Source organism: Miscanthus floridulus, chromosome 14 (assembly GCF_019320115.1).
Source record: "Miscanthus floridulus cultivar M001 chromosome 14, ASM1932011v1, whole genome shotgun sequence".
In the NCBI taxonomy this organism is placed as follows: Eukaryota; Viridiplantae; Streptophyta; class Magnoliopsida; order Poales; family Poaceae; genus Miscanthus; species Miscanthus floridulus.
The window spans coordinates 90,882,362-90,892,169 of record NC_089593.1 but is presented as its reverse complement, the minus strand read 5'-3'; the positions used below and the strand labels follow the sequence as shown (position 1 = coordinate 90,892,169).

Sequence of the window (9,808 nt, the reverse complement as noted above, 5' to 3'; positions counted from 1 at the left end):
TGGCATCCAGAGAACTTCTTGCTCGGAATTGAAAAAAAGATGCAGCTGATTAATTCTTTTCTAAAAAGTTTAATAAAAATACTCTAAACATTTGAATTACACTGAACATTTGTAGAACTCCAACTGTTCTGACACACATGGATGGATGGTTGTCTGCACATTGGCTTCAAGAATGTCAACAGCCATTGACTAATTCTGGCTCAGAGCTTTGCTGTACATCTTCAAAACGGAAACAACATGTTTGTTGCAGGCAGCTTGGTGAATCAGCTGTTGCCTGTTGGCAAACTAAAATTGGCCTCTGGCAGTTGCGTTCCGGAAGCAAAAGGAAATGCAGGCATGCAAGCAATTGGAAGGAATAAATAATGATGATAATGCAATAGAATATATTTCCCTAGATTACTGTGTAGGCATCCGATGAGGATAGGGAAACCCGGAGAAGAAAATGACGCCTCTCCGAGTTGGAAAGCGAGGGATATAGACATATCGTCAAGACGTCAAATGTAGCCAAATGAGCATGAAAAGTGAGACGTGGACGTACATCGACCTAGCCGTCCAGAAGATGTGATGTGAGTGAAAGGAAGTGCCTAGCTTGTTCCTTCTATTGGGGAAAAAATCAGTTCCGAAACAGAAAGGATAAACATATACTTTTTCTACAACTCAATCAGCAACTGTTATCCATATGAAATTATTGTGTGCAATCATTTTGTCCAGATTGCTTGCTATCGGTTTGATTTGGTTCATCAGTTATCTTTATTTCTAAAGCAATTGATTTGAGTGAACTAATGAGCTCACACGGTAATACAGAATGGTTGTGTACCCTGATCAGAACAAATTCAAAGACGACCAACCATATAGTAACTTAGCTTATACGGAGTATTATATATGATAGAAAAAGATCGACTCCAGGGAGCCTTTGTTTTTTTTTTCCAAATAATGGGTGAGTGGTTTTGTATCTGTAATAATTTTATCTGTATATTTCCAAATATTTTTTTCCAAGGATTATGTGGCTGACGTGGCTGCATCTGAACAGCAGTGGTTGAGGTAGAGCCACGTCAGCAACAACGGTTTTTTTTTTGATAAAATGCGATGACCTCGCCCTTCATCTGCCACTCTGGCACGACCACGTCGGATTATGTGGCTGACGTGGCTGCATCTGGACCGTGCGTGTGCCGCGGAAATAGATCAGGGACCTAGATAGTTGTTTAATAGTTTGAGGACGTAGATGGGAAGGAGCCAATAGTTTGAGGACCTACATTGCATTTTACTCCTTAGCTTATACGGAGTATTATATATGATAGAAAAAGATCGACTCCAGGGAGCCTTTGTTTTTTTTTTCCAAATAATGGGTGAGTGGTTTTGTATCTGTAATAATTTTGGACCTATGCGTGCTCTCTTTTTCATTATCTTTTTTTTAGGGGATCTCTTTTTCATTATCTAAAAAAAGGTAAGCCTGTTTGGGCCAGACAATTTCGAAACATGGATGGAACGTATCGAAGTTAGCCCAGATGCATCCTATGCACGGGATCAGGACAGAAAAGATATCGAGAAGCCAGATGGGCCAGCCCATTAATGGACTCGGGACTTTATGCAATCCACAGCAACAAACAACAAATCCGTGAGCGAAGATGATTTACAACTAATGCAGGGCGCGCGCCACTGGCGGGGTAGGGGAAAGATTATAAAGATGGAGACGCAGTAGGTATATAGACTCTAAGTAAGCAATTGCAGGATTCATAAGCAGCATTCCCTAATTTGCATTCAGAATCACAGCCTGCAATAAGCATACAGAAAGAAGGTACTGGATTTCTATTTGGAATTGTGACCGAATGTAAACATGCTGAAATAAGGTAGGCCTATTTGGTTTGAGATCATGGTATCTGGATTAAGTGATAGATAGTTACACAGGGCACGATGGATCAAAGCAATATTTGAGTACAAAGATCTGCACTTAGTTCTATAATACAGAGAGAAAATAGACGGGGTCTGGGCAGTAGTATTTTGAAGCGTGGAGATAAGCATGTAATGTACAAAGTATTGAGAAGGTCTAAAAGTCCATAAATAAACATGTTGCCATGTTCTATCCTCGAGGTGGCGCTATGTATGTATACATACAAAGGGTATTTGGTTCTGTTGATCCATACCTGTATAAAACCATAATGTTAAGACCGAAGCATATATCTGGATAAGTAGATGACAGAAATTCAGACAAAGATCTGATAGCCCTGAGTGAGCGGCCAAACAAAGGGTTTATGTGTGAGGACACGAATATTAGTAAAGACTGGAGGCCAAATGCTTGGAGCTCAATATTCCCAGGAGACGAAAGAACCCAACACAGATGTAGGCGACTCCAATCTGATTCAAAGGTCAAATGAGAACAACAAATAGTATAATGGGTTAGATCCAGGGAAAAACACCAATGTCAATTTCAGTTTCAGATTAAAGCACTAAAACCAAACATATATGCAATTTTAGATCCCCAAAAGAAGAATCAATAGAGCAAACTGTATTCTTCACGTGCTAGGTATTGCACAATGCTGAATTAAGTCATGGCAAAGCATAGTACAATCGGTTATATGGCATATGAAAATCAGGGGCACATAGACAAAATAGCCAGTTAGCTCCCCTTGGCATAACAGATTGCAAACACCAAAGCCAGGTGAAACCAGAATAAAGGGCATACCCAGTGCAGAGAGCTCCCGCTCTGTGCAGGGTCTAGGGAAGGGTGTTAGTGGCAAGCTTTACCCTCGCCTGTGCAATGCGAGGAGACCGCGACTCAACCAGAATAATCTGATTAAAATAGTTGAAAAAGGGAAACACCGTTTCTATCTATGCAGTAGAAATAAGTACATAAAAAGAGAATTTGGTAATTAGGCCGATAGATACAAGCTGAATTTTAATTTGCAAACTCTTTATAGCATTGGCAGATTAATAGCCAAGATTTAACTGGAATTCATTTTACAAAAAAGATTTAACTGGAATAAGGGTAGTTTGTTGGTCATGTCCCTGGCAATCTCAAGAACTCCATGTGGCCTACACTGTATTCATATAAAATGCTCAAACCATCTATATAAAAGGATGATATGTCTTCTTACTAACATATGGACAGCTGTTTCTATCTGAACCACATAAAATTTTAGTATTCTAGAAACCGGGGTGCAACCAAACGAATCTTCACAAGGAGACACATGTATGGTTTTCAGAACTGTACATGAATGGTTTTTAGAACTATAAGGAAAAAGAACAAAAGGTAAATATGTATTTTTGGCCTCGCACCATGTCATGTATTTTCAACATGGAGGACAGATCTTTAGCTTTATAAAGAGGTGTTAGTAGTATAGGAGGAAGGGAGTGAAGTAACTTAATATGAAAAGCAACTGTAACAATAGCAACTAATATCCTTAGAGTCTCAAAGCTCTACACAGGCATATTTGCATGACTAACATTACAAATATACATGAATTTGTTAACAACACATGGAACAGACATAAATTATACCAAAGCAAGGCATCTTGAATTGACAATCTGTTCTTTACATGGAGATGAAAAAAAAATGCCAAACTGCATATGTATTGACTTTTGAGCAGACAATGTTTAAGTTTGATGCCATTTAATTAAGAGGTGTGTGTGTGTGTAAGGGCCAAATAGTGTAGTGCAACAAAAATAAACCTATATGCAAGAAAGAGCCAAAGACTCAGACAGTATTAACCTGTAGGCAGCTGATTGTAAGAGTGCTAACACACACGATAGAGAAATCCACAAGCTCAATTGAATTAATCTACTTTATGTGGTGTAGGTCTGTATTAAAGGCAAGGCATACAAAACCTCAGCTTGTTGTTGAAGAGGCAGCCATGATGCCAAATGTTCTGCGCAGCCCTTCCGAAGCAGGCAGCAATAACACCACATATCTGTTCCAAGGCTAAGAAGGGCGGGCTTGGTGCAAGCGGTAGAGTCTTACCGCCTGTGACCAGAAGGTCCCGGGTTCGAGTCACGGTCTCCTCGCATTGCACAGGCGAGGGTAAGGCTTGCCACTGACACCCTTTCCCAGACCCCGCACAGAGCGGGAGCTCTCTGCACTGGGTACGCCCTTTATCTGTTCAAGGCTAACCAAGAACTGAAAATCAAAAGGACAACAAAAGAAACAAAGTCAGCTCAAACTGTCGAAGACCGATATTCATAATTGAAAGTAAATTGACAGGAAGCAGCATGTCCACCTCGTATCCCTGTCAAGCAGGCAAACCATATAGTATTTAATTTCATTAGGAGCAACAAGATTACAAAGAAAGAACTCTAAGGACTCCAAGAAGAAAAGGAATGATGCATACCCGATCTGGGCGATGCCGCTGAAGATATCCAAGCAGGGCACTGACGAGCCATAGCGCCATATGGTCCATTTAAAACCGTCAATTTATAAACAGAGTAGGTGCTAAAATCAACAAAATTGGGGCATATGTTCTTGACAGATCCTAGTATTTCCTATAATTTATATAGATTTTTGGACTGTACCTGGATCACTCAAAAACTGGAGAGGAAACTTTAAAAAGATGAAGACGTATGTACCATACTGGCCTCAGCATCCTCGGGCAGCAGTCTTTGTCCTCATGGGCAAAACCTAGAAGATAAAAAAAATTGCAAACGGATCATTAGAGCAATGGAAGACAGGGCCTGAAGCAAAGTGAATGAAGCAACAACAAATCTGTCCAGAAGAGGAAAGCTAGTAGCCTATCCAGAAGCTGAGATTTGCCATATTGCTCTTAAAGATTATCAACGTCCAGCAAAAACAGAATGCATTGCATCGATTTACCGCACAAAGATAGTTCTAAGGACCAAAAACCAATCTGGCCCAAATTAGTGTGATGAAAATATATGAAGCAAAATTAAGTTCAATAGTGACCGTAGCTTTGCCATATTGTTCAGAAGGGGTGTCCCAGTCAAAAGGAGCTTGTTATCCATTGGTATGCGCTTCATCTCCCTCAATAGTCTACACTTAGAATTTCTCAACCGATGCCCCTTTAGAAATCATAGAACTGACATGTAAATACAAAACGGGGAAAAAGCCATAAAAGAGCAATAAATCTATAACATTGGTTTTTTCTGTCACCTCATCCACAACGATGTACGTCCACATACAGTGAGCAAGAAACCTTGCACCTACCATGGCAATCTCATATGAAGTCGCTACTATAGGAAAATCAGGACCAGCAATTTTAGGAATGAATTTTTTTTCCCTATGTCAGCCCGGGCCACTTTATCTCCATGATAAACGCTTGAGTAATAGCCTGAAACAACCAAAGAAAACAAAGATATGTGTCATGCCTTCTAACTACATGAACAAACTTTCCAATTCCAATATACTGTGTTTATGCTACCCATCTGATTGACCTCATCAGTTCAGAAACAGGAAAACAGTTTGCTTCCAAGTCAACTTTAAGTGGGTAAACATACATTGCCCATCTCTGATCAGTTTAGAAACAGGAAACCAGCATCATTTGGCTTAGAACTGAAGTGTCCCATCTCCTGAAAGCTATTTTTTCTGTAAGAATTTTTGCAAACAAATAGCATATGACCCAGCACTAATTAGCACTAATTAGAATGTATTGAACTGAACTATTTACCTAACCACCAATTCATGTATCTCTGAATTCAGTTCAATTTTGCAACAAGGGTGCACTGATATAGTTCAATCTCAAGGATAGATTACTCCAAAGATTTGACAAATAAAAATAAGACCTTCGCTAGACAATAAAAGCATAATAGTTTGGAAAGTTATTAGACCGTAAAACTTGTAGTACTGCAAAACTAAAGGTAATCCCCAACTGAAATTATTGGCAAGCTGCTAGCATGGAAAAGCTAACTCTTTCATGAACCCCACAGTATTAGCAAGGCAAAATTGATATCCAAAGCAAGTTGGATGGTTGAAGTTGCAGCACAAAATTGAGGACAAAATCAACATCCTAGAATTTCCAACATTTGAGTGATCTGCTACCTGACTAAATCGGATTGAACAATTCAACACAATATTCAATCAACCTGAACGCATTGGGACAGGGAAGATTTCCAAGGAAATCAACTTCAGACTGGAATAGATCTAATTGAAACAGAGTGTCAGACGCAGTCATCATGAATTGAAACTAAACATACATAAATAAGATGATATATGAACTTGATAGGTAAAATATAGCGTACCCAGTGTAGAGAGCTCCCGCTCTGTGCGACTCGAACCCGGAACCTTCCGGTCACAGGCGGTAAGACTCTACCGCTTGCACCAGGCCCGCCCTTCATAGGTAAAATATAGCACATTTAAAAAATCAGGAGAGAGGACACCAAGGATGCCGACGCATCATGCACGAGATACGACGAGATGAGGGGAAAAGAGGACTTGCGGAGCACTGACCGAGCGCACAGGAAGCACGGCCTGTGTGAGGGTGCCCAGGCTGGAGACCGCACGTGCCTAGGGCGCTGCCGCCGGCCGAACGCGCGGAGTGCACCGCCGCCGTTCCAAGCCCTGTCGCCATTCTCAGGAACCATGGTGAAGAGCCGAGGACAGAATACAATTTCTACATATGGGCATATCAGATAGAAATATAATTTCTACATATGAACACTGAAATATTCAGCTGCAAAGCATCCAAGGCAGGGCCAACCAACTTAGGCCTGGTTTAGTTCCCAAAAATTTTCACCCTAAACTATCACATCGAATCTTGCGGCACATACATGGAGTATTAAATATAGACGAAAAAAAACTAATTGCACAGTTTAATTGAAAATCGTGAGACGAATGTTTTAAGACTAATTAGTCAATGATTAGCCATAAGTGCTACCGTAACTAACATGCGCTAATGATGGATTAATTAGGCTTAATAAATTCGTCTCGCAGTTTCCAGACGAGCTATGTAATTAATTTTTTTTATTAGTATCCGAAAACCCCTTCCAACATCTCTGAAACATCCAATGTAACATGAAAAATTTTCATGTCGTAAACTAAACAAAGCCTCACCCAAGAAAGAACATGCCAACATTTTTGTATAGCTCATGCACTTATGACCCTTGTCATCGGGTGACATTGGTCCCCTCAGTAACTGCTTCTTTCCTGTTTGGCAATGCTCGATGTGGTGGTCCACATACCCACTCTCAATCTCCCTCTCCGACATCACGGTAAATCGCTGGGATCCCTAGAATCGTACTGCGATGTCTATAGAAATAATTTAGATGGAATTGAAGTGAAGGAACTAATCTATTTTTATAATCCTGACATAGAATACCTCCCTCTCGCTCTCGCTCTCGCTAGCTCTAATTTTGGAGATGTGTGCAATAACAGAAAGCAAAATGAGATTTGCATCTCCAAACCGTAGCAGGCAACCTATGATTAACTCAGTTTCGTTAGATATATTCATCATTATGAATACAGCTTTTTAGTCACGCCATGTTTAGTTCCACCAAAATTCAAACTTTGGCACTATGCAAAAAGAAGATTCTCCGTCACATTAAATTTACGGTACACGCATGGAGTACTAAATATTGACGAAATCAAAAACTAATTGTACAGTTTGGTTGTACTTTGCGAGACGAACGTTTTGAGCCTAATTAGTCAACGATTGGACAATTATTATCAAATAGAAACGAAGTACTACAGTGCACTGCAACAGTGATTGCACTGCAACAGTGATTTCGACGGCGCCGATTCTGGGGAGCTAAACATGGCCTCAGCTGTTTAACCGAGGCAAGATGAGCATTAAATGGTCCTCCAAAGGCCTGGATATTAAATGCAAGTGTGCTCACCAGAGGCACGAATCAGGATGCAGGTGGCGCTGAACGTAAGTTGAGCCGGAACTTGGATGGCAGGGGCGTTCTGGGCTTGGCCGTACAATGTCGTAGGCCGTACAATGTTGTATCTATAGCCGTCTCTGCTATAACAGTGTAAGATCTCGAGAGACGGCAACTAGGATTCAGTCTGCCTAAATCGATTTCTTTTTAGAGGCGGCTGGATATTCTGCCACTTGAAATCAACAGTTTTTAGAAATTGCTGATTTCTATAGGAGCAGCCACCTCTAGGAACTATCTATAACCGGTTGGCAGGAGTAGTATAAGAAAATCAACCTTATCCACCAAAACAAGATAAACCGAATGGTCTTAAAATTTAGAACGCCACAGTTTCGTTATAAATCACACCGTATAGAAATCTCCTTACTAAAATATCATACTAATAAACTCAGGAAGTTTTCGAAAACCATAACTATTTATAGCTGAGTTTTTGAAACTATAACTACCTAATCTAACACTTTGATCAACAATGGCAACACAATCAAGCTGCATAATTACAACCACAGTTTGATGTCCTCTGTCATGTCAAAAAGAGTGACACTCTTGTTCCTAGCTGTCATCTCTAGACACTCATGTCTTTTGCTTCGTGCGCCATAGATCTTCTCAAGAGTTAGGTAGCTCGGCACGACATTTTGGTTTCCTCTAATATTTTCAGATCGAGTTCATTGCTTACATCTCTACTATAAAGGACCAATCAAAACTATACTAGGTCTCTAAAAAAAAGTCCCCCGCTGAGAGACTACAACCATTGTGCACCAACGAAATTGTACCCAGGATTACCATATCATTAAAATCTATGGCTCATAATCCTTTCTCACAGGCTTCAACTTGATCCGATGGCGAACGCACGCCTCACACATCCCGCAGGCTACGGTAAAATGGAAACCAATGGAAGTCAATCAAGGCAAATATGGAAGTCAATCAAGGCAAATAGAAAGGAGAGATCCGTGACTCCGATCAAGGCAATTTCCAGAATTGTCATTATAATAGAAAAACCCACGCCGAGCCCGGCTCCATCTGACGCGCCCCTTTCAAAACTCTCCGTGCCGTTCTGGTATTGCGTTAATAAGGAATGGCGACAGACCTGCCAACATACCCACTCGCATGTTTCCGTCAAGAACACGTGGGACCTGGTTTGGTGACCCCACGCGTCAGTAGGAGCAGTGGAGCGTCTGCAGCGTGGCTAAACCTGGAAAGGTCTACCCCTTTCTTCTCATAAAATACCAACGTCGGCACCCTAGACAAGGAAGCAAAACGGGTCACTAACAGTCCGAGCCCACAGATAGGAGATCGATGAAGAGGTTTAGCACATTTGGTATCAAAGAGAGGAGTTAGACCACTGTGTTACAAAAAGAGGAGTTAGACCGCTGTGTTATAAAAGTAACACACTACACGTCCCGACCGAGTTTACAAAATAAACGAACCAACTTGACACGTGATTATGAAAAAAGGCCATTATGAAATAGAACACGCAAGCTAGAGACAATTAGTTTTGTTCTAATTTTTACATATATAGCTTTTGCTATACGCCTAAATATACATTATGTCTATATATATATATTAAAACTACTTCCTCCATTCCAAATTATAAGTCGCTTTGATTTTTTTGGTACATCCATTTTGTTATGCATCTAGATATAATAATATGTCTATATACATAGCAAAATAGATGAACAAAAAAAGTCAAAGCGACTTATAATTTGGAATGGAGGGAGTATGTATCTAGAAAAGCTGGAACGGCATAATTTAAAACAGATGGAGTACTTAAAACTTACTTGATAAATCAGTTGATTATGCCAAGAAGAAATGCTTTTTTTTATTTTGTCCAATAATTTTCATTAGTTAGCTTTCTAATACCCGAAAATCATCTGAAGAAAGAAAAATAGGATGGGAAAGAGGGAGAAACCGAGGAACAACCAAATAAATATCCATTGCGGTTGCGTACATATATTTACGACTATATCTACTATTTAATTTTAAAAAAGATCAA

At 40.2% G+C, this 9,808-nt stretch overlaps 1 long non-coding RNA gene across 2 annotated transcripts; it reads right to left on the bottom strand.

Annotated features, from left to right (window-relative positions):
- Positions 1-1,705: 1,705 nt before the first annotated feature.
- On the bottom strand, positions 1,706-5,949 carry LOC136504966 (uncharacterized). 2 transcript variants are annotated; one of them, XR_010771041.1, is made up of 5 exons: positions 5,099-5,949; positions 4,504-5,007; positions 4,323-4,423; positions 3,823-4,111; positions 1,706-2,141 (listed from the first exon to the last, which is right to left on the bottom strand). It is a non-coding gene; the product is annotated as an uncharacterized lncRNA (long non-coding RNA). The 2 variants fall into 2 exon arrangements; XR_010771040.1 differs by having other exon boundaries at positions 1,706-4,111; positions 5,099-5,946.
- Between the last annotated feature and the right edge of the window lie 3,859 nt (positions 5,950-9,808).